Source organism: Hippocampus bargibanti, linkage group LG13 (genome assembly GCF_051943395.1).
Source record: "Hippocampus bargibanti isolate YZ-2025 linkage group LG13, ASM5194339v1, whole genome shotgun sequence".
Taxonomy (NCBI): Eukaryota; Metazoa; Chordata; class Actinopteri; order Syngnathiformes; family Syngnathidae; genus Hippocampus; species Hippocampus bargibanti.
This window is the reverse complement of record NC_142746.1, coordinates 6,059,338-6,083,422: the sequence shown is the minus strand read 5'-3', so window position 1 is coordinate 6,083,422 and position 24,085 is coordinate 6,059,338. Positions and strand designations below refer to the sequence as shown.

General features: G+C 40.7%; 1 pseudogene across 1 annotated transcript; it reads left to right on the top strand.

Annotated features, from left to right (window-relative positions):
• Positions 1 to 954: 954 nt before the first annotated feature.
• Positions 955 to 23,862, top strand: LOC148889138 (isoaspartyl peptidase/L-asparaginase-like; annotated as a pseudogene). The gene is made up of 6 exons (XR_016116904.1): positions 955 to 1,155; positions 1,909 to 2,051; positions 2,541 to 2,718; positions 3,261 to 3,464; positions 8,036 to 10,003; positions 20,582 to 23,862. The product of XR_016116904.1 is annotated as an isoaspartyl peptidase/L-asparaginase-like (transcript).
• Positions 23,863 to 24,085: the final 223 nt, after the last annotated feature.

Genomic DNA, 24,085 nt, shown 5'->3' with positions numbered 1-24,085 from the left:
CCCGCCCACTTGTTCGTGATGTCACGCCAAGACGTCTTGCCTTGCTCGAGAATCAAAACAATGGCTTCAGATTCGGAGAATATGCTTTCTTGTTACTCATCCAGTTATGAATATGATTCAAATAGTTCTGAAGAGCATAAATGTTTGCAATCGATTAAAGAAGTCTTTCCGGGTCATTTTGACGCATCAGGACTGATGTGTAGCACCCAGAAGATGGCGCCCCAGCTCCTTTGGAAATGAGCTAATTTGTCTGCTTGGAATGTGTATCAGCGAATATCAAATAGTTGTCTCGGTGCAACACACAACGATTCACCATCGCATTATTTATGTGTTTTCCTTCTAATTTCGCCATCAACACCAAGTTTTCAGACCAAACAAAGTACCGCAAAATGCATTGTGTGTCGCTTTCTCGGTCAGGGGCGTTCCTTCCGTGACGTGACATCAGAAATCATCGCCAACTCAAAAACAAGACTTGCTGAATATTCCGTGCAAGTCAAAAACGTAAAACATAGCTATATGCGGTGGAATCTTTGTAAAATACGCTCAGGAGAAGTCATTTGAAGCGATTTTACAAATTATGGACACAACTTGTCCAGAGGCGTCGGTTGTCCTTTAAAAGCATGGAATTTCCTTTAATAATAATAATAATAATAATACATTTAATTTATAAGCGCCTTTCAAAACTCAAGGTCACAGGAAAGGTGTAGGTGAGCAGCGGCAGCCACACCACACACGCTGGCAGTGCACCCTATAATCCGATGCTGCTTCTATATCCATATCAAGAATTTCCACTTCACCCGGTTATGGAAAAAATGTCAGTTGATGGATACCCTGAGTGATTTTGAAATGCAATTAACTTTTTTTCCAATTTGTGTATTGAGATAAATATTGTTTTACGATTCAAATCTACAATGAATTCCATCTTCCTGTTGTATTCTCTCTTGCCCCAGCTTTTGCAGAGGAAATCGACATGCTTCCTGTAGTGGTCGTCCACGGAGGAGCTGGCTGTGTGCCAAGCGAGAGAGCAATGGAGTCCAAGGCTGGGGTCTGTGCAGCTGTTCGATCCGGGTATGCCATCCTCCAGAGTGGGGAAACCATGGATGCTGTGGTTGAAGCTGTGACCAAAACTGGAGAATAACCCCAGCTTCAATGCAGGTGAGGTCATGGCATTCTGCAGCATTCTGGTATCAGTTTTTTGTTTCTCTCTAGGACACAGGTGACTCAAAAATTGAGTTCCTTGGGTATAATTTGGAGACTGGGCACATCAAAAAATTTTGAGCACAGGTGCCTATGTCGTGGCCCGGGGTCAGAGTTGGCCTGCCACATCATTTTATTCGACCCGCAAAAGCAAATCAAATATGTCAAGTTCCATCATGCTTGATAAAGTCTGAAAGCAAATTTCTAATTGTTGTATGTCAAGCACAATAACAGTTGTTGTTAGTTGCATTAAGTTCATCCTGTCTACTTGATATCCAATTTAAAACAGATTCTTATCTTAAAGACAGTGTTCAAATACTCTGACGAAGGCGGAAGTAGACGCTGAAACATGTCAGGTATTTGAACACCGACAATACACTGTCTTTAAGATAATAATCAGTTTTAAATTAAATAACAGTTGTTGTTCTTGACAGTACATTTTTTTTCTTTAATTACAATACAATAGCACATTTATTATACATAAAATAATGTATATTTTGTGTAGTTTTAAGGCTTATTTAGCAGAAAAATATGTTTTATGGGGACCTGTAAACGGATTATTCTCATTTTTAATGGTTTCCTATGGGAAATTAATGTTTGGAAGACACACCTTTCACCTGACACACACTTTCTGGGAACCAATTAAGTTCGTAAACTGAGGTACCACTGTATTTTGAACCACAGATTACTGAGTTATAAGATGTTTTTTAGGGTGTGGGTCTGTGCTAACCACCGGTGGGAATGTGGAGATGGATGCCATTGTAATGGATGGGAAAACACTCGCGAGTAGTGTTGTCTCTGCTGTACGCAATATAGCCAATCCCGTGCAGCTGGCAAGACTTGTCATGGAGAAAGTAAATAGTTAATGTATTTGAAATAATGATTCTTAGCATACGCTTTATTAACAAATGGGGAGGGATTGAAATATTCTAGATCGCTGCACAATTCTTCTTTTTGACCAACATTTTTTTTTCCTACCACTGTCCTCTGCTTGGTTGAACCCATAATTAAACAATCAGACAAGTCGGCTGGTCTCACATATTTTATTTTTGCTTTAATGAAGGCTTCTCTAAGAGTTTAAAAATGACGACATCAAAATTCAACAGACCAAAGACCAAATATTAAACCTCGTCAACCTCTTTTAAAGTCGATTTTTCCTATTGAGCTCAGTCCAATGGGCATTGTGTGGACCTGAATTTCTCTCAAGAAATGAATTGTCACTTCATGTGGACCCATTTCATTTAAGCCTCATGAAAATTTCAGCGTGACGTGTCCCATAAATGTTTTTAATTGTGTTAAAAATTCAATTCAGAGTCTCTTATAAATTTTAGTCTTTATTCAAGACCACTCATACCTGTCTGACAACACATGGTGCTAATCAGTTTGCACGCGCCATGGGTGTCCCTGAGGTGCCGCAAGAATCCCTCATCACCGAATACTCCCGAATGCGTTGGGAAAAAAACCTGGCAACAGATGCCAACCCTGTGGAGTGCCAAATGTAAGTTAAATTATTTAATGGGAGTTTTAATCCTTTCAGATTTTCAATTTCCAAAAGGAAAAGGTGAACATGGTGTATTTTCCACTAAATAGGGTTCCATGTTTTATTTCTGCTATGTTGATTTATGACATTTCGTTTTATATCTCGCAGAAATTATAAATTGTCATTTTTTTTCAGATAAATACAAAGTTCTACCGATACGAGATTTCACAGAAAATACATCATTAAAATGCGGACTTCATGAATCCACCCATCCATTCTCAAGATCACTTCCATTCCAGTGACGAGAGAAGTCAAAGCCTAGGGGTCAAATCTGGCCCGCCACACCATTTTATTCGGCCTGCGAAAACAAATCAAACTGGTAAAATTCCATGATGCTTGCTAAAGTCTAAACCTAAATTTTAAATCATCCCATATAAGCCACATAACAGTCATTGTTTTTTACTTCAAATTTGAAAACTTGTTATTCATTCATTTGTTGTGCGCTCTATATGTAATATGTGGAGGGGATTCAATATTCCAATGGTCTCTCCAAATTCATAACGGAAACCGTAACTACAATGAGGCCGTGGCAAAATAATTTGACACCCCGTGGACTAATTGAATAATATTAAAGATAGAAGTGGTATGAGTTCTGCAATGTTTATATGTGTGCCAGGATGTGGAAGCTTTGCTGACAATCAGGTGGGAGCAGTGTCTACCACCGGTCATGGAGAGGCCATTATGAAGGTTACTCTGGCGAGACTCATCCTCTTTCACATGGAGCAAGGTATATTACAGCATTTAATTAAAAAAAATAACGATATATTTTGTCGACCTGAAAACTGGTCACTTAATAGTGACTTTTGGAGAACTGTCCAAGATTTTCTGAAATGAAAACTCAACATGTATGAAGGAAAATGGTCATACTCACGCCACCATATGAACAATTTTGATACTTGACTATTTTTTCCATTTTTTGTTGCTCTATGTGCAAACCCATTCCTTGAGGGCTGTTGTCAGGTGTGTTTAAGATGTCTCCAACAGACATGATTCAAATGAGTAAGATTGTTGTATGGCTTCTCCGGCACTTGCTCAGTATCTGATCATTTTAATCAAGTGTGTTGAAGTACGGAGAAATTCAACACAATGGTCCTCAAGGACATACTTGCTCCATACCTGGCACTTAAGTGGTGCCATAATGGTAACACCATGTTTGGCAAATTAATCATGCTAAACCAATGAATAATAATAAATAATACATTTAATTTACAAGCGCCTTTCAGAACACCCAAGGACGCTTTACAATAAAAACCATACATGAAACAATAAAATCATGAATAAAACAATAAATAATAAAACAGCAGATTAAACTAGACCATGAAAGCAAGTTTAAACAGGTGGGTTTTGAGGTGAGATTTGAAAGTATGAAGGGAGTCAATGTTACGGATGTTAAGTGGAAGTGAGTTCCAGAGTTTGGGAGTGGAGCGGCTCAAAGCTCTTCACCCCATCGTGGTGAGACGGGTGAGTGCAGACAGAGGTGGAGGGAGGAAGAGGATCTGAGGGCCCGAGAGGGAACGGAGATTTGAAGTAGATCAGATAGGGGGGGCAAGGTTATGGATGGCTTTAAATGTAAACAGAAGTATCTTGAAATCAATACGAAGTTTAACAGGGAGCCAGTGGAGCTGCTGGAGGACTTGAGTGATGTGGTGATAGGAGGGGGTTTTAGTGATGATCCGGGCTGAGGAATTTTGGACTAGTTGGAGTTTATGGAGAAATTTTTGATTGACCCCGAAAAGAAGTGAGTTACAGTAATCGATACGGGAGGTGACGAGACTGTGGATAAGGATAGCAGTGGTGTAAGGGGTGAGAGAGGGACGGAGACAATTGATATTACGGAGGTGGAAATATGCAGACCAAGTTATGTTATTTATATGGGAGTGAAAAGATAGTGTGCTATCAAGGATGAAACCCAGGCTCTTGACCTGAAGGTCGGGGGACACGGTAGAACTGTCAATGGTGAGAGAGAAACTGTTTGCTTTGTGAAGGGTGGATTTAGTACCGACAAGGAGCAGTTCAGTTTTTTCGCTGTTTAGTTTGAGAAAGTCGCTGTTTAGTTAGAGGTAAAGTGTAAGGGATGCAGGTGGAAGAGAGGCGTTGGGTTTACTGGAGAGGTAGAGTTGGGTGTCATCCGCGAAACAGTGAAAGTGAATGCCAAAATTGCGGAAGATATCACCAAGGGGAAGAAGGTATGTAATAAAGAGAAGGGGCCCCAGACCCTTGGGCACACCAGAAGACACAGGAGAGGACCGTGAAGTGAATGAGTTAATTTGGATAAACTGTGAGCGGCCAATGAGGTAAGAGTAAAACCAGCTAAGTGGGGTGTGTGTGACGCCTAGAGTGTCGGTTGTGCAGGATGGGGTGACAAATGGTGTCAAAGGCTGCAGATAGATCAAGAAGGATGAAAATAGAGAGGGAACCGGTGTCTGCTGCTATGAGAAATCATTAGTGATTTTTATGAGGGCTGATTCAGTCTGTGGCAGGGACGGAAACCAGACTGGAATTCTTCGTAGAGGTTATTGTGAGTGAGGTGAGCGTGGAGCTGAGAGGCAACAGTTTTATCGAGAATTTTAGCGATAAATGGAAGATGAGAAATTGGACGTAGGTTATTGAAATTGTTGGGATCTGAGCCTTGTTTTTTTCAGAATTGGTGTTACAGCTGCGATTTTGAGTGGGACAGGAATAATTTCAAGTGGATAATGAGGAGTGAATTATAGCTGAAATAAAAGGAAGGAGAGAGGGTAGACAAGATTTGATGAGGATAGGGGTCCAGCTGACAGGTGAAATTATTGGACTTGGTGATGAAGTCAGAAATTAATGAGGGAGTTCAAAAGAGGATATCAGTTGATAGGGAGTAGGAAGGTTGGAGGAAGCGAGGGATACAGAGGAGCCGAGGTGCTGGTGGATCTTGTTGAGATTTTCATTGAAAAACAGAAGCAGAGCGTTGCAGGTGTCTGAGGAGTGAAAGTGTGGGGGGAGAGAGATAGGGGGTTGAATGATTTTGTTGTACAGGGAAAAGAGAGTCTGTGCATTTCCAGTGTTCGAGTCAATCAGTCCAGAATAGTATTGTGATTTTGCGCGTGTGATAGAGTCCGTGTAATGGGTGAGGTGAGCTGTATACATGTCCTTGTGAGTAGTGAGGCCGGTCTTCCTGTAGAGTCTTTCCAGTTGCCGATTTTTCGCCTTTGTCGAGCGGAGATGGGCGGTGAACCATGGGGCGGACCGGGTAAATTGGACAGAGCGGACTTTACAGGAGCAAGGGTGTTGAGCATGTTTGTAAGGTCTGTGTTGTACCGGGAAACAAGTTCATCAAGGGGGGAGTTGTAGTCTGGATTCAGGGTGGCAGTCATTGCAGTGAGGGTGACAGTGTTGATGTGTTTGATGTTCCGATAAGTGATGATGCGGGGTGGTTTGGGGAGAGAGACTGTGATGGGAACATTAAATGAGACATGGAAATAGTCTGTTACGGGTAGTTCATTTGCTGTGCAGTTGGCGGGGGTGAAACCGGAGCAGCGTATCAGGTCATGAGTGTGCCCTTTTATATGCGTCGGAGAATTGATGCAGGCCAAACCTGTCGAGTGAGGAAATGAAGTCTTTGGTGAGGGCGTGGATGGAATTGTCAGTGTGTATGTTGAAATCCCCCAGAATAATTATATTTGGTGACAGAGTGGAGAGGTGTGTGAGGACAGCGGAGAAATCTTTTTTCTTAAAGTCATTATAAGTGCCTTGCATGCTGGGTCTGAGAGGACAGTAATTTCATCTGTGCTGTGTGTCATGTATATTAGCATATTTGTCAATAAAGCTGACTTTGACTTGACTTTGATGTGGTTTCGGGGGAGGATATACAGTGGCGATGACTGTGGGAGAGGGTCCGGAAATTTGACATGCAAGGCATTCAAATGAGTGATTTTCCGGCACTGGCACTTGAATGACTTTCCAGTTATCGCGGTAAAATATCGCGAGACCGCCTCCGCGGCCCGAGAGGCGTGGATTTGAGAGGTAAACAAACCCTGGAGGCATCGAGTCGTTCAACTCCGAAAAGTCTCCCGCCGTTTGCCAGGTCTCGTTCAAGCAGAAGAAATCCAATTTACGGTCACTAAGGATGTCCTGGATAAGACAACCCTTTCCCGTAAGCGAGTTCAGGAGGCCGAAGTTGACGCTGGTGGTGTCGTCATTTTGTACCCTCTGCGTGGCCGGCAGAAAGATGATCACAGGGAGGTGATATCCTTGGAGTCGTCGAGGTGAAAGTCTCGACGTGATCCGCGGTGGATATACCTCCGGGAAGGGCGACGAGTGATTTCCGGGAAGTGGAAAATCGCCGGCGGCACGCTCGTCCATTGGGAGCGGATCTTGAGCTGCTCCGCCGCCGAATACTGCAGCCGTCCAACGGGTCGATGGAGGAGCGACATGATATCGACCAGCAACGTCCAGGGACAGGCAGTGTCCGGGTTAACCCTCAACAGCAGGTACAGGTGGGTGGAGAGGGTACGTGTTCTCGTCTGTGATCCGGACAAACGATCGGAATCACGAGACGATCAGACAGCCAAAACGGACTGGAATTCGATCATAAGTTCCTCTGGTGGCTGTCGAGTATTTCCAGTGGTTACAGGAAAGGACATAAGTCTTCTTGTGCCGGTCCCAAGCCCGGATAAATACAGAGGGTTGTGTCAGAAGGGCATCCGACGTAAAAGCTTGGCCAAAACAAACATGCGTATCATACCTCTGAAGATGGATGTTACTGATTCGCTGTGGCGACCCCTGGAAGGGAAAAACCGAAAGGAAAAGAAGAAGAAGACGACAGGAGTCGTAAAAACTAAAAAGAAGCCAAAATGTTTTGCGGGCGAATAGCGGCAGCCAAGAGCACGCCAGCGTACACTCATGGTTGGCCAACCTCATGAAACTCATGAAACACAAACTTTTTGGTGTTTAAATTATCTTAAAATTTACATTTCACAATACAAGTTTTGCAACCACGTAAATATGATAAACAATTTATGCATCTTAAATACCAAAAAACATAATGTTGAAGCCGACACTTCCAGATTTATTGGCAAATTCTGGGTGCCCCACATGTTGCGGTTATTGACAGTAGAATTTGGGGTACATGAATTGATATCCATGAAAATCCTCAGGTAAGTGAATTTGCGCAGTCAGTCAAAAGCATCAATTGTTATTAAAACATTCTTAACATTGCAATCATCGCTGCACCCTGTGACAGATTAATTTGTGCAGTCATCTAGCCACCAGTCAACTGTCCATCAAGTTCATGCTTCCTCTGATGATGAAACGTTTTTTCACCAGGTCAGTCACCACAGGCAGCCTCTGACATGGGCTTGGCCTATATGAAGTCCAGAGTGAAGGGATTGGGCGGGGTGACAGTGGATCCACATGGTCAATGGGCTGTTCGCTTCACCAGTCGTCAAATGGCCTGGGCTGCAGCCCAAAAGGAAACCCTTCACTACGGTTTATACACAGGGGAGTGCTTTACCCAAAGCATTGATGAACCTCAATGAGAGAAAACACACATGTCTGGAAGGTTTGCCATATTAATTCCTTTGGATTGATTATTTCTAAAAACAAACACACACAAAAATTATTTCCTTTTCTATAGCTATTCTAAAGGTTTTGCAAAGGGGCTCTCTTTCAACAAGTGCCATTCTGGACAAACAATTATACAATCTAAATCGCTTTTTATCTGAAATATGTTGTTTTGAAAGTGAAGGCAGTCATTTTTGCGTTGGTGATGGTTGCGGCTAAATCACAAAAACGACAGTGACATCTTCCAACCACAAGAGGGACGTGAGTTCTCATCTCATCTCATTTTCCGTATCGCTTATTCCTCATTTGGGTCGCCGGGGTTGCTGGAGCCTATCTCAGCTGTCTTCGGGCACGAGGCCGGGAACACCCTGAATTGGTTGCCAGCCAATCGCAGGGCACACAAAGACATACAACAGTCACTATCACACTCACACCTAGGGACAATTTGGAGTGGTCAATCTGCCTGCCATGCATGTTTTTGGAGTGTGGGAGGAAACCGGAGGACCTGGAGAAAACCCACGCGGGTCCGGGGAGAACATGCACAGGGAGGCGAACCGGCGACCTTTGCACTGTGAAGCCGGTGTGCGAACCACTCGACTACCGGGCCGCCCGAGCCTGAAACCGTTAATTGAAATGTATTCTCACATGACGAATCCACAAGATCCACCTAAAAATAAGGTTTGAAAATCATAATGAGCTCAAATTCAATAATGTACGGTTTGCTTGAGCCATTACACATGACAAATTGGTTTGGGTGCAGGATGGTACGTAACTCAAAATCATCTGTTAAAATGTTTTGAAATTATGCAATTTGTGACTAATACAGGAATACAATATCGCTCGATATAAAAATAATTCATCTGACCGACAGCTTTCCTCACAAAGGTCGCGGGGTCGATATAAAATGTTTGTCTTAATTTGTTTTTAGACTTTGCTGACGAGAATATTTTCATTGTATTTTGGGTTCATTTTCTGTGCAAAAGACAAGTTTATGATGTGAAACATCAATAAGAAGTACTATAAAGTGGATGATGTCATAGCTCGTCACCTGACAACATAACCGCACGTTGGTTTAAAAAAATAAAAGCTATTTGTATACAAACTTTGTGATCCCAATATACCAAATTTAAAGGACTTATGACAAATATGGGCGGCCCGGTAGTCGAGTGGTTAGCACACCGGCTTCACAGTCCGGAAAATGGATGGATGGATATTACAAATACACAACAGTTGGACAATTGAATCAAGGTCCTTGTATTCTTATATTCTACGTAGGTTTTATAAAATGTTTTATTTTGACGACAGCAATTTCTACCGGAAACTGAATGCCTTTGAGGCAAACGTGTGAATGGAGAAAAGACGCTTTCATGACACCGGGAGGAAGGGGCAGGACTCTGTCCGCACTTGCACCAACAAAAACCTTTTTGCAGTTTGACGACACGAGCTACCATAAGAAGTTGGTTGAGGGCAAGACACGATGTAAAAATTGTTGTGAAGTATTCCGGAGAATTCAATTTAAATATCCACCTATGGGCGTTCGGTTCATATTTGTACGAAGGCGTTTTAAAGGACAACTACCCAACAGCTTTGACAGAAGTGTGAAGTTCGTATTTGATCCCTCAAATCACCTTTACAATAATATCCATTTCTAATAATCTCAGGGATGGAAACCTCCATACTATCTAAAGCTGCCCTTCTCCCCTAAAATTTTTCGAAGGTCAAGTAAACGTGGTGAGTAATTGTTAACTTCATAATTTGTCAGTTTCCTGTACGTTTGCATTAAAAAAAATAACAATTATAATCGTAATTTTAAGTCTCATAATATTTGTATGAGTTACCATAATAAACACTGTCATGTTTTAGTAATTTCACTTTATCTGTCTATTCATAATCTCCGTACTCCTGTTTCTCGTGAATGACATGAGTGGTACGGTGAGGTATATTACACATTTTGCAAAGTACAATTCTATTTTATTTGTTATTTCTTAAGAAACATGGTTGTTTACAACCCTTTACGTCTTTTTTAAGGGGCGTGGGGATTTGTGGGTGTTTGTACTCTTCAGGCTTGTTTGGTTGACGATTTATCAGTTGTGACTATCCCCTGCCCGCCCCCCAAATGTTTTTTTCCGTGTTAATTTAAAGCTCCAAATCCGTACACACAATAATCATAGTGCTGCCTGTTAGTGCCTTTTATTTTTTTCTCCCTTGGGACTCTTGATTTCTTTGATTCCTTACTAACTGGACTAAGAGTTTGTAAGAAGCAGTGAAGGAAGTATAGCATCATCCCAAAAAGATATAACAGAAGCCCAGTAAACACAACTACTGATCTGTCGACATAAGATACACATTTTCTGAATTTGTTCGGCGCAACAGCGTAACACACAATAATCACCACTCCAGATATTTTCATCAATTAGCTTTTAATATTGAAGTGAGTTACAGTATGTATTGATGTGGTGTACCATTAACACTCTTCTTGATTTAAGTGAAATTAATTACATCTTGACTTTGTGCATGTGTGTGTTTGTGCGTGCGCGCGATAGGTTGTTTGTGTTGATCTCGAGCTCTGGCCCTCTATGTTTGAGGAGGGGTCTCCGGCCTTGCTGAGTTGACCTCAGTGTTGCCATGGAGATTACCAGAGTCACTTCCTGAATTCTCAGCCCATCCCTGGGTGTATTCGTCAGGGAGAATGAAAAGCATGTCGACGTGGATTGTATTTGAGTTGTATTATTCACAGAGTGAACATGTAATGATGAAGCACGTTGCAGCCAGGTTAAGGGAGAGAGTTCAAAACAAGATATTAAGTGATGAAATCCATCCCCATTTTAGTGACTGCTCACTCATTATTTATGTACTCCAGCCTCTGATTATGATATTGGAAGACAATAGAGTAGTAGAGGTCCGTACTTGCCTATGTAATATACTGTATCTGTTTGTAACTTTTCATTTAGCATTGGTAAAAATGTCTAGGAATAATTAACACGGTAAACTTTTTGTTGATGCTGAACAGCCAGCAGTCTACAATGATGCTCAGTTGGAGATCACCCGAAGCTCAATAAAGAGATCTCACAATTGAAACTATTGTTAGATTGCATGCGGACAGTCGCTAATAAAATAGACACATGTATCACTTTATATCTTTATAACTTTCTGTTTTGTGTTCGGTCTTTGACAGCAATGCAACTAAATCCGTTGATTTAGCTTGTACCCTATGTGGATGGTTCATTTTGCTTTAAAGTGGTAAATTATACAATAAACAATGAGCGCACACACAAAAAAACTAACAAAAAAAGATTAGTGGGTACTATTATAAAATCACTTGGCTGTATTGCATGTCCATCTCCTGAGGAAGTGTTTTCTGCAAGCTACTCACAGGGTGTCAAGGAACATTAACCGGCATTGTAATCCTTTCGGAGTCCTCAGTGTTAATAATCACAGTTCTGGTTACACAGACCATCAGTTCTGTTAGTGTTCAGGAAGCTGTTTGGAATATCCGGCGGCCTGTTAAATTGCTGACATGGACAGATGTACAAGGTCAACTTGTCTAGGATAAGAAAACCGAGGGAAGGACGAAAGGAAGGTTTTCTGACAAAGAATGGAAACTTATGTCAAGCGTAGTTGCATGTATTTATTTTTTTTAATATCTTGAAAATTTGGACCTTTGTTCTTTTTACAGTGTCCTTATCCAGTGCATTGACAATATCTCCACCCGGACTTTGTGAAAAGAGGGATAAATAAGTTAAGAAAATCATAAATGTAAAAAAGCAGCCATTTATATGAGTATTTTCACTTCAAGATAAGTGGAAGCGTATGTGGAGCCCGAATGCACTTGCGTACCCTCAGGCTTAATTGTAGAAAAGTCACACTGTTGACATCAAGGCCATTCCAGGAAACCTGTAAATGTAAAACCCACTAAGCTGAGCAGTAACCAGCATAACGAGGGTTATACGTGACTCTACAAAAATCCAAGTACCCAAGTTACCAATTACATTTTTGTAAGTACCAGTGTTTCTGACAACACTGTGACAGTATGTCACTGTGTTTTTTTGTTTTTGTAGAATGTCTCAATAAATGGCCACGTATGTTTTTTTTTGGGGGGGGGGGGGCAATATTAAAAATTACAAAGCTGTGATTATTATTATTGTGAAAATAATAACCCCCTGAAATTATTTTAAAGACACTACATGCCATAGGTTCCTGGAACTCAATGGAACAGGACTTTGATAGAAATGAAGAGGATGTAGGCCATTGAAGAAAAAAAATACAAAGGTTGGCAAGATTTCTCACTTTTGTTTCAGACTTCTGACTTTATTCTCAGAATTCTGAATACTGAGAATAAAGTCAGAATCTTCGTTCCGTCCATTTTCTGCTCTTTGCTATTGACTTTGTTTGACATCATCTTACAAACATGGAAGGCTCTAATGAGAATGGGGGGTTACTTTATTTCTTCTTTACACTTACACAGGCAAGAAATCTCAGAATTACTGTAATTTTTACAGCGGGCAAGGCAAGAGGTTTCAAATCTTCACCCATTTTGAATGAGTTACCTGCAACAGATTCCCAACAAGCTTCTAAAATTGGAACACAAGATTGGTTGTGGGCTGTCCCCACTCAAAAAAAAATACACCAGTTTTGAACATTTCACATGTGAACAGGTTTATTGAACACTGGTGAGTGAAAAGAAGCATCCCTGAACCTGAAATGCTCAGTGGTTTCACAAGCAAGGATGTGGGGCATGGTTCACCCCTTTATAGGCAATTAATTTCGCAAAAGGGCTACATGAGAAACTGAAACACTTAGCCAGGGCCAAGCCTACATATTAACCTAAAGTTTGTCTCTATTTTTTTAATCTATTTAGAAAAAAACATATTGTCTTGTTTCAATAATAGAAATAGTTTGTGTAGTTATAAAATATATATCACACATTTTCCAAAAAACTATAAAAATTATAAGGCATTGAAATTATAACACATATTTATTGTGTGCAAATATTCCCTACTCAAATTTGACCTTCCAAGTCAGAACATAGTTTGGTAGGAAAGAGGTATTGACAGTGATATATACTTTTGCGATTGGCTGGCAACCAATTCAGGGTGTCCCCCGCCTCGTGCCCGAAGACAGCTGAGATAGGCTCCAGCAACCCCCGCGACCCTAATGAGGAATAAGCGGTACGGAAAATGAGATGAGATGAGATGAGATATACTTTATGGCACAGTGATGATTTATAATACCACATATATATACTGTATGATACTGAGCACATGACACATTTATTAAATACAACAAAGATTCTTAATTTGATGATGAAATATGTTGATTAATAATAATACATTTCATTTATAAGCGCCTTTCAAAACGTTCAAGGACGCTTTACAGTAACAGGATATTTTTTTCTGCGGGTGAGCAGTTTAATAGTATATTCATTACACTGCAGTCTTTCAGATGATTCACCATGAGAAAAAAGGCTCGCAGACTTCAAAGTTTCTTTTCTGGCACACAAAGGTATAGAGGTCATGTAATAATGTTACATTGTAATATACTGCCCCAATTTTGGCGTGCAACCAGCATGCTAGCTCACTCATTGTATTGTTGTCACATTCATGAAAGAGAATGGATGAAAGAACAAACATATCTCTTCTGTACGTTTATTATAAACAGAGCAAGAGCGAAGTCACATAACCTTCACGATTCCACAATGCCCTAAATACTGAAATGTGTCTTTTACTGAAATGCAGGTAAAGTGACTCCACCATCATGCAGTTGCGCTTGTTTGAACAGTTTCTCTACATTTGTGTTAGTTCATACTGAACTGTGAGGTGTAACAGCTGTATGTTAAAGAAGTAGTGTACAGTCATGTTTTATTTGACATTCAAAAGTTAGCGCCTAAGTTCGAGGGGGAAGGATTGGTTATGATTGGTCTGTTTGTTTTGTTCTGTCCTTTTAAGAGCTGCCAATTGGGCATTTTTAGAAAGTCCTGCCCCCAGTTCGTCACGTCACGCCCAGACGTCTTGCATTGCTTGTGAATCAAAACAATGGCTTCAGATTCGGAGAATATGCTTTCTTGTTACACATCCAGTTATGAATATGATTCAAATAGTTCTGAAGAGGAAAGCATACATGTTTGCAATCGATTAAAGAATTTATTTGTGCCATTTTGAGGCAAGATTGGGGGAAAATCTCTCACCCAAAAAAGAGTCACAAAATGGTGACCTCCTGTGGCCACCTCCGTTTCCACAGGCTGATAAATTCCTTATATGGCACTTGGACGCCCTCTTCTGGCGGCTTTTGGGTGCAACACGAGGTCCCCAGACAACACAAGTACAGCAAAATACATTGACGTGATGGAAGGACCGCTACAAAGCGTCTTTTTTACGGTCAAGGGCGGTCCTTCAGTGACGTCACGTACGGACTCGTCACCAACTCAAAAACAAGACTTCCTGAATATTCAGCGTGAGTCTTAAAATGTAAAATATAGCTATATGCGGTGGAATCTTTGTAAAATATGTTCAGAAGAAGTCATTTGAAGCCATTTTACAAATTATGGACACAACTTGTCCGGAGACATCGGTTGTCCTTTAAAGGACAACACAACCGACGCCTACGGACAAGTTTTGTCCATAATTTGTAAAATCACTTCAAATGACTTTTACTGAGCGTATTTTCCAAAGATTCCACAGAATATGCCTATATTTTACGTTCAATCCAATCCCTGATTCTGTGTTTAAGCTGCACCTGTACCCTAATTGTGTCACGTTTCGGTGTGCGACCAACGGGTGACACTGTAGGGCCCCGCCTACAGCTGCACATTTGTTGGTCGTTTTAATCAGTGGCAGTTGAAAGGACTCCTGGCACGACCATTCAGTTGGGTCAGTGTTTGTTTCGTCTTGTCAGGTTTATTTCTTGTTGTCTGGTTTGCATTTTTTTCAGTCATCTTTTAGGCATGGTTTTGTTTGTTACTTTGGACCTTTTTTTTCTGACGACTTTGTTGTTTTACATTTCGTTCCTGCCAACTTGATTTAATACAATTTGCCAAATACGGCATGCTCCTCTCTCCTGTCTGCCTTTTTTTGTGGTCCACAACCACCACCACCACCTTGCAAATCATGGCAATTTGTTTTTGGGAAACAAGGCAGGTGACTGGGAAGTCCTTCATTTATGAGTGTGTTTGTTCAAGACGTTTCCATTTCCCTGTAGTGACTTGTCTTCAGCTAAGGTACAAATTGAAATACTTTTTGTCTTGCCTCTCTAACGCTGCAAGAGATTAGGAAAAATACAACTGATGCTCTGCTTGGGCCTCATAATTTCAAACCCCAATAAAAATATGTCCTGGAAGTGTCGATCATCACTCAAGAATGAGATGGAACTGCAGATACAAAAAGTAATGTCACAACAGTTTAATAACAGAGTATACTTATAAACAATGACATAACTGATTACTATTAGGAATCCAAAACTGGTTGCTGAACAGTGAAGTAAATGTTCCCACTTGTACCTTGCGCAACTATTTTTGGAAACGCATTTTTTTTAACTTGTGAGATAGTCATAGCACCAGCCCCAAGTATATGGCAATTATAATTATGTTATATTAATTGGTGTGGAAAAAAACACCATCGGTGCTAGCTGACTTTTTTTCTACATTTGCCACTTGTCAAGTCCCAATTCGTACCGGTACAGTGTCGAGTTGTTAGTGTGTATTGGATTATTAGAAACATAAATGCATAAATTAAATGCTCTTTTAAAGTAACCTGTGTGAGGTACGGACAAATCATTTTACTAAGATCGTTTTAACTTTTAAATCCACTAAGCAAGTTCATTTAATTTTTACAATCAAACACATTTTCCAAATGGGTTGCTATGGAATTCTCTTGTGTCATGAAAACTATCTGATCCGGAAATTCGGGCCACTTTCAGTCTTCACCGACTTATGCCTCTTTGGTACTTGCACATGAATTTCCAAATTGCACATAGTAGGTGCGTCAAGAGCAAACATGGTTTGTGACGGTGACGCAAAGGCTCCAGTGTTGACTAAATTATCAGTTATTTGTAAGGAGGTTATCACAATATTGGCCAACATCAGTATTGTAAGGTCCGCAACAATTGCAACAAAGTACACATTTGAAATGTGAGAACTGGAAAGTGTCACTTTGTCATGCATGATCCAGGATAAATGTTAGCTGATTAGACGTGCCCTTTGTATTTCACATTTCCCCATGCAAAGGAAGCTTACTGCAGGTCACTGCATAACCGTTTCCCTGTTAATGAGGACCACTGAATGTTATATTTACTCAAAGTTGTTTAGCGTGTTTTACACATAAATATATACACATAAATACATACCATATTTTCTGTTGTGTAAGGCGCACCTTCAATGAATGAAAAACGTTTTCCAAATATAATATATAAAGATAGAAACATTACACAGTAGAGGTGGTGTTAAACACGACTTCTTCTACAGAGGGAAATGGAGTTGGTTGCTGCTGACATTGTTTGCGAGATCTGTTGGGATTCTACTTTGCATATAAGGCGCTGGGCCATCTTTTTTTTTAATTGAGGCTTTTGGGTGCACCTTCTACATCGGAAAATATGGTACATAAATATCAATATGATAAAATAAGTAAATAAAGTAAAGTAAAAATCACAGCTTGATTGATCATTGGTTCTTTCTCACTTATAGTTCTGGGCAATGACGTCAGACTGGAGATTGCATTGAAACATTCGAATACAGTACTGACGGGAGTGGAAGTTACTACGGATACCTGCACTTTTTTAAGTCATGCTCTCTTTCTCATTTGGTAATCTTTTGTGTTTTACCAGGTTTCTCTCTCTCTCTCTCTCTCTCTCTCTCTCTCTCTCTCTCTCTCTCTCTCTCTCTCTCTCTCTCTCTCTCTCTCTCTCTCTCTCTCTCTCTCTCTCTCTCTCAACCCCACCACCCTTCCATTCTACATTTACTGGTTGCCAAGAATCTGAGGAATGCAGGAATCCAATGTTCTGATAAAGTTTGCTTTGTTCCGCAAGAGACCTTTGTGCGTGTGTGTGTGTTTTCCTGAAATATTCTATGCCATCAGGTCTTGCGCATGTGAAAGCATACCAACAGCCTGCTGTGCATACATACAGTACATACAGGATGCACAAACCACTGACGTCGGGATACTGTGTTCAGCAAAAATAACACAAACACTGGTTTACCAATAATGTTTGACCTATATGTAATTTGATACATTTGACGACAAGATATTTTGTTGATTATTCCAGTCGCAAAATTCAAAGTTAATCATTATTTGCTAAAAATCATAGTTTATCAATTTCCATATCTTCAATTAAATATGGGTTGAATCTGATTTGCAAATCATAATATTGTGTTTTTATAAATGTTTAACACAACAACTTCATTGTAATTGGACTTGTACATGCGGTTCTGATCCTCCAATTAGTCTTAAATAACATGTACTTAAAGTACAAGCATTCCTGTGGCATTATGTTTGCACTGCATTGTCAAGCATCCATTGTGACTTTTCACAGAGACCTCTGCTTAGAGTTAAGAACATTCAGACAATGAGGCACAAAATGTTGCGTGCTCCTTAGTTCCCAGGGAGAGGGACAGGACAGCCCCTGTCGAAAATTCTGCTGAGTCTTTCCACCTAATTTAATGGCTCCTGATGATTATTGTCCATGTAGTTGTAAAGCTAACTAATGAGGAATACCACGCACGACTAAATCATTTCAAAGCAAGCTTTTGCAACGCATGAATGGTGAATCCAATGTCAGCAAGCTCTGATATTGTTTTCCCAATTCAATGATTTAGGCAAAAGACCATTTGAGACCTCCAGTACTCAACTCAACTCAATTGTATTTATAGAGCACTCTAAAACAATCACCACTGTTTGCAAAGTGCTCTACACAAAGCAAAAATAATTCGTACAACAACCAATAAATTTATAAGCGAGACAGCATAAACCACAAAAACAGTCACACTAAAATCAAGTCTCATGCTGAGTCAAAAGCCAAGGAATAAGAATGAGGGGACGATGGGAGTTCTTCACAATCATTCATGTGTGTGATGTACTCGTAATTTACTTGCTTCTTGTTTGTGTGTGTGTGTGTGTGTGTGTGTGTGTGTGTGTGTGTGTGTGTGTGTGTGTGTGTGTGTGTGTGTGTGTGTGTGTGTGTGTGTGTATAGCGTATAATGGATCAACAGAGTGTATGATGGCTCAACAGAAGTTGAGAGGTATTTACATGGTAAATATGTGCATGTATGTGGGATAGGAGTTTAATGTTGCAGAATGTCTGACACGATGCTTACTGAAAAACGGAATGAGCCAGAGTGTAAACTAACAACTCTCCTGGCGTTCTGCATTACTTTTATTCATCATATGATTTTACCAGGCCTTCAGTACTGCTACGTCCGAATCAATCCACAGCTGCAAGGGTGGTGTGATTTACTACACGTACACTAGAGGAGGCCATTATCGAGGAAATAACTTGCGACTTGAAGGAACTTAAAGGACAACCGCCACCAAAAACGTTTGAAGCATGTAAAATACCCAAAACACGCAGGATGATATTTTAATCAAATGCAAAACACCAATAAAAATGATTTGAAGTGTCCCAAAACTGCCACAAATGAGCTCGAAACTGGGGAGATTCAGAGAGTCCTGCTCCCTTGTTCGTGACGTCATGTTATAATTGGCCCACCCACAAACTGCCTTGCTCCAGAATCAAAACAATGGCTTAAAAAAATCCCATGACTGTAAAGTGTCCTTGAGAGTTTTGAAAGGCGCTTAGAAATTAAATGGATTATTAAGAGAGTTCAGATTCGGAGAAGATGCTTTCTTGTTACTCATCCAGTTCAGAATATGATTCAAATAGTTCTGAAGAGGAATAAATGTTTGCAATCGATTAAAGAAGTCCTTCCATATCAATTTGAGCCGTCTGCAAGCGATGGAATCGGGGAAGGAGATCTGGACTCCGATGTAGCAGCCCAGAAAATGCACAACATGGCGCACAAGCGGTGTTTCGTGTGGCGCAGTGTGACTAAATGAGTAAACATACATCAAACCTCCGCTATCCAAGTGCCGAATCTCTGGTTAGCTTCCTCGTTTCGCTGGTGCTCTACTGCTCTTCTTGTTTTCCTTTCGGCTTTTCCCCTCAAGGGGTCGCCACAGCAAATCAGTGTCCTTCATCTTTAGAGGTTTGGTCCGCATGTTTGTTTTGGCCAAGCTTTTGCTCCGTTGGAAATGGCTGGTTTGTCCGCTGGGAATTTGTGTAAACTTACACCTTCTTTATGCATGTTACCGCAATTGGCTGCCACACAACGATTCACCATCGCATTATTTATGTAGTTTTCCTTCTAATTTAGCGAAGTGTTTTCAGTTGAAAAAAGTACCCATAATGCATTGTGTGTCGCTTTCTCGGTCAGGGGTGTACCGAATGTGATGTCACTTCCGGTATTAAGAAATACTGTCATTAAACTGTTCAAATTTTACTATGAATGTGTGGATTCTTGATAACCTCATAAAATTGGAATATTTGCTCTTTTTGCTAGCTTCAGAGCTGTCCAACCTTTCTTAATGATGTCCATCTATTCTTGAAAAGTCCGTCTTGAAAATGGCTTTAACAGTATATCTGCAACCAAATCCATTTCTTCTCCTACTTCAGCCATTGACAAAACCACTATTAAATTGGCACAACAATACATTTGCTCATGCAGCTCGCTACAGATAGTATATTAACTCTGGCTCGTATGCTCTTGTCACTTGCCATGATTGTCTAGTGACTAGCCAATCATGTGACTAGTCAATCATAGTTTGCGAAAACACAGACGTTTCTAGCGGCTCCCAGCAGGCCTTGGGTTGCTAACTCGAACTCTGATTGGTTCAAGCAACAGTTTCAAGCAGCATCACCCAGAGTCTGAAGAGCAAAATAAAATATCTTCAGGAAGCCATTGTCAGAAGTGGCACTTTTTTATCATTGCCAAAACATTGTTAGAATCTGTCAACTATTTTCAAAGGTTCTTGATATAACTTTATCACGAAGAAAACATTTTGGAGTTAAAGTCAGCAAACAGAGACCTATGCCAGCAATAATCACTGTTGTGCAGTGATGTTAGTGGACTGTAATTCATTTGAAACGGTGTTGCCCTTTCCCATGTTTGAAAGGAAACATCTTTTCATTGCTCCTGATTGCTGTTCATAGAGTGTGTCTCCGGGGTCTTCATTGGTAGCCCGTGAAAAATTAATGCTTGGAACACTATGTTTGTCGTGCTTTGTCCTCTGCTCACCAAGACAAATCATGAACTCTTATGTGTTTCAGGCCTCTGCTGCGTCAGACTACGGGAGCATCAGACCAGGCCGGTTGAATCCTTGACTAACTGATCCTCACAAAAGTGTTGGTTTCAAATCCATGATGGACATTGTTTCGTTTTTTTGGGGGGGAGATATTGTGTCAAGGTTTACCTCCTTGTTTGGCAGTCAGGCTACTGTAAACATCCTTGACTGTAAGCTGATGTTGGGACTTGGAGCTTTCAGTCGGATGTTTGCAGCAGCCACCTGCTAGTACCATCATACCACACTTCCCTAAGACGCTTGATGATTGGGATAAATGGACATTTAAAATGCTCTTCTATTGGTGTTGTCCTTCACGTGACCAAATAAGGGGAAAGCTTGCCGCATTGTTGTACAAGTTGGCAGACCAGTTTCCCTCAAGCTGGGTGGCAGAAATTCATCAAAACCTAGGACTGCTCGGACCACATCCAAGTGCCAGTGCAAGAGAAATAGCTGGACTGCAATGACATATAAATACAAGACAATACAATACATCTTGATTTTTATAGCGCTTTAACAACAGCTCAAGCTGTAACAAATACCCAGAGAAAACCCATGCAGGCTCTGGGAGAACATGCAAACTCCACATAGGAAGGCCGGAGTCAGAAGCGAACCTCGGAACTCTGCACTGTAGGGCAGATGTGCTGTGCAGTCGTCCACTGTGCCGCCCAATTATTATTATTATTATATATTAGTTTTTTATGTTTTTAATCCATGCCCAAAATCTAGAGTGTCAAATTGTGTAAAGTTTTTCCGAACTACTATAGGTCGCTGAAGTAATATTTGTCTGCTTTATATGGCCCAGAGTTACTTTTTCATAGTTATAATGTATGTTCCAACAGACAAGAAATAGTCATTAATTATGAAATTATTACTCAATGAAACAAAAGAATGTTATCTTTTTCGTCATTTGGTCATGTTGCTTATGTTTCAATTGTTGCTGGGCAGATTTTTTTTTCATTTCATTTTGCATTTGCCTTTTTTTCTCTTTTTCCTAGACAAAGAGCAGAGAGACTATTTTTATTTATTTATTTGTAAATACAAAGGATAGGTTAACTGCGATGTCAACGGCGGCATCCTAAATGGCACGGCTGCTTTATTTTAGAGATATCGAACCGTCAAAGCAAGCGAAGTAAAGATCCCAAGTAAAATCCGAAACTGTTGAGCGGAAACGTGTGATTGCATGCAGTAGATACTTATCTGTTCCCAGTGGATGGGAGTGGCCTCCATCCTCTTTTGAGGGACAAGAACTCATTTAAACCAAAACAGCGGTGAAAGTTCAGATATTGATTGATGTCTGCGCATATTAGTCGTACTGTGCAAAACATAACAGGACCTCAGATGCGAGAGGAAGGACGGAAGGAAGGAAGTAGGCGTGCCGCTATTGCAAACACTTTCCCGCCACATCCATCATTCCATGCCGTGGTTCTTGCAGATTTTGTTTAAACAGTTCTCTGCTCTCTTCAGTAGTCATGGAAAAACTCAAGAACAGATTACTCAGAAAATACTGTCCATATATATACGTACATATATTACACGTATATAGATATTTATAGATAATATGTCAATTTGAACTAAGAGCATACATGATATTTCTATCAATAAATGAATAAAAAATGTGGCGTGCCAAAGTATTCAGCCCCCTTTTCTCTGAATGCAACAAATTGCCTTCAGAGGTTGTCTGATGACTGTTGCCGTTTACCTAATGATCAAATGGAGTCCACCATTGTTTAATCTAACCTTAGTATAAATACAGCTGTTCTGTGATGGCCTCAGAGGTTTGCTAAGAGGACACTTGTCAATGAACAGCATCATGAAGTCCAAGAAACACACCAAACAGGTCAGGGATAAAGTTGCTAAGAGGACACTTGTCAATGAACAGCATCATGAAGTCCAAGAAACACACCAAACAGGTCAGGGATAAAGTTGTGGAGAAGTTTAAAGCAGGGTTAGGTTATAATAAGATTTCCCAAGCTTTGGACATCTCACGGCGCACTGTTCAATCCATCAACAAGAAATGGAAAAAGTGGCACAACTGCAAACCTACCAAGACATGGCTGTCCACCGACTTCAGAGACGCAGCCAAAACACCACGGGTAACTCTCGAGGACTGCAGAGATCCACAGCTCGGGTGGGGGAGTCTGTCAATAGGACAACAATTAGTCGTGCACTGCACAAATGTGGCCTTTATGGAGGAGATGCAAGAATAAAGCAGTGAATAATTTTTCAAACCACTGTATATAAGTCATGCTTTATTGGATTTTTGATCCTTTTTTTCTGGGGAGAAAAACACGTTGGTCGGGGCCAGGGGGTCTCACTTGCAACGACTGCTGAGTTACAGGAAGTGTAAACATCCTACACTCTCGGCATCCACCCCCCTGGTGGCCGGGAGTGGGCCTGTTTGCACTACATGGCTCAGGAATTCAGCTCTTGGTTGGGGTCGACAGAGAGCATGTCAGCGAGTATTTATTATGCTTGGAGCAAGTCAAACAATAGCCGCATCCTGTTCATACTGTCCACCTAATGTCATACGTATCTTAACATTGATATACAAGGATCTGAAAATAGGGAAAAGCTTATTCACTCAAAGCCGGTTAACAAATAGTTTTGCAGGGATCGCATATTATGACATGCACATAAATCAATAATAACATAAATTCAAATGAAATACTGCAAATGTAAAAGATTGCATCGTTTGATTCGTGTTGTAATGAAGTAACACTACCGTTGAACTCATTCACTGCAAGACGATGTGCAAATATGTGTCCACTCCAGTGCCAGGGTTTTTGTCATTTTCACTCAAATTGCAGGACCCACAGAATATTGAGGTTTAGGACTACATAAACATTTAATGCGGCGTAAGAAACTTTTAAAAACGTTTCTGTTGAGCTACAGTTAGCTGCAGTGAAAATGGGGCGGCTGTACCAAAGGCCTCTCTTCCATAAAGGCCAGATTTGTGGGTGGGAAAAACATTGCCAGAGGCCTGACCAGCACTTTATTGGCGCACACACATCCCCCCCCCACAAGAAAAAACAAAACCCGAACAATTTCGGGAATGGCGCTCCACGTCATGCTTTTCGATTCCCGAATATATTCGAGAATGGTAGTGAATGAGTTAATATATCATTGACGTCTTCAGTGAGTTATTGCAAGTATGAAAATGATTGTCGTTTATGAATTATGTGCATAACAGATGCTGATACAGAGATGCTGCTGATCATAATAACTATGTTTTGGATTATAAATAAAATCGGTTGCAAATTTTTGGCAGCCTTGGGTTTTTTTTTTCTACCTCTGGACAATGTTGTACCATTAATCGTGTTATGAAAATGAGAAATTTTAGAAAAATGTGAAAATACCGCTTATTCCTCATTAGGGTCCTCTGGGGGTGTTGGAGCCTATCCCAGCTGTCTTCGGGCACGAGGCGGGGTAAACCCAGAATTGGTTGCCAGCCAATCCCAGGGCACACAAAGACATACAACATCCACTCTCA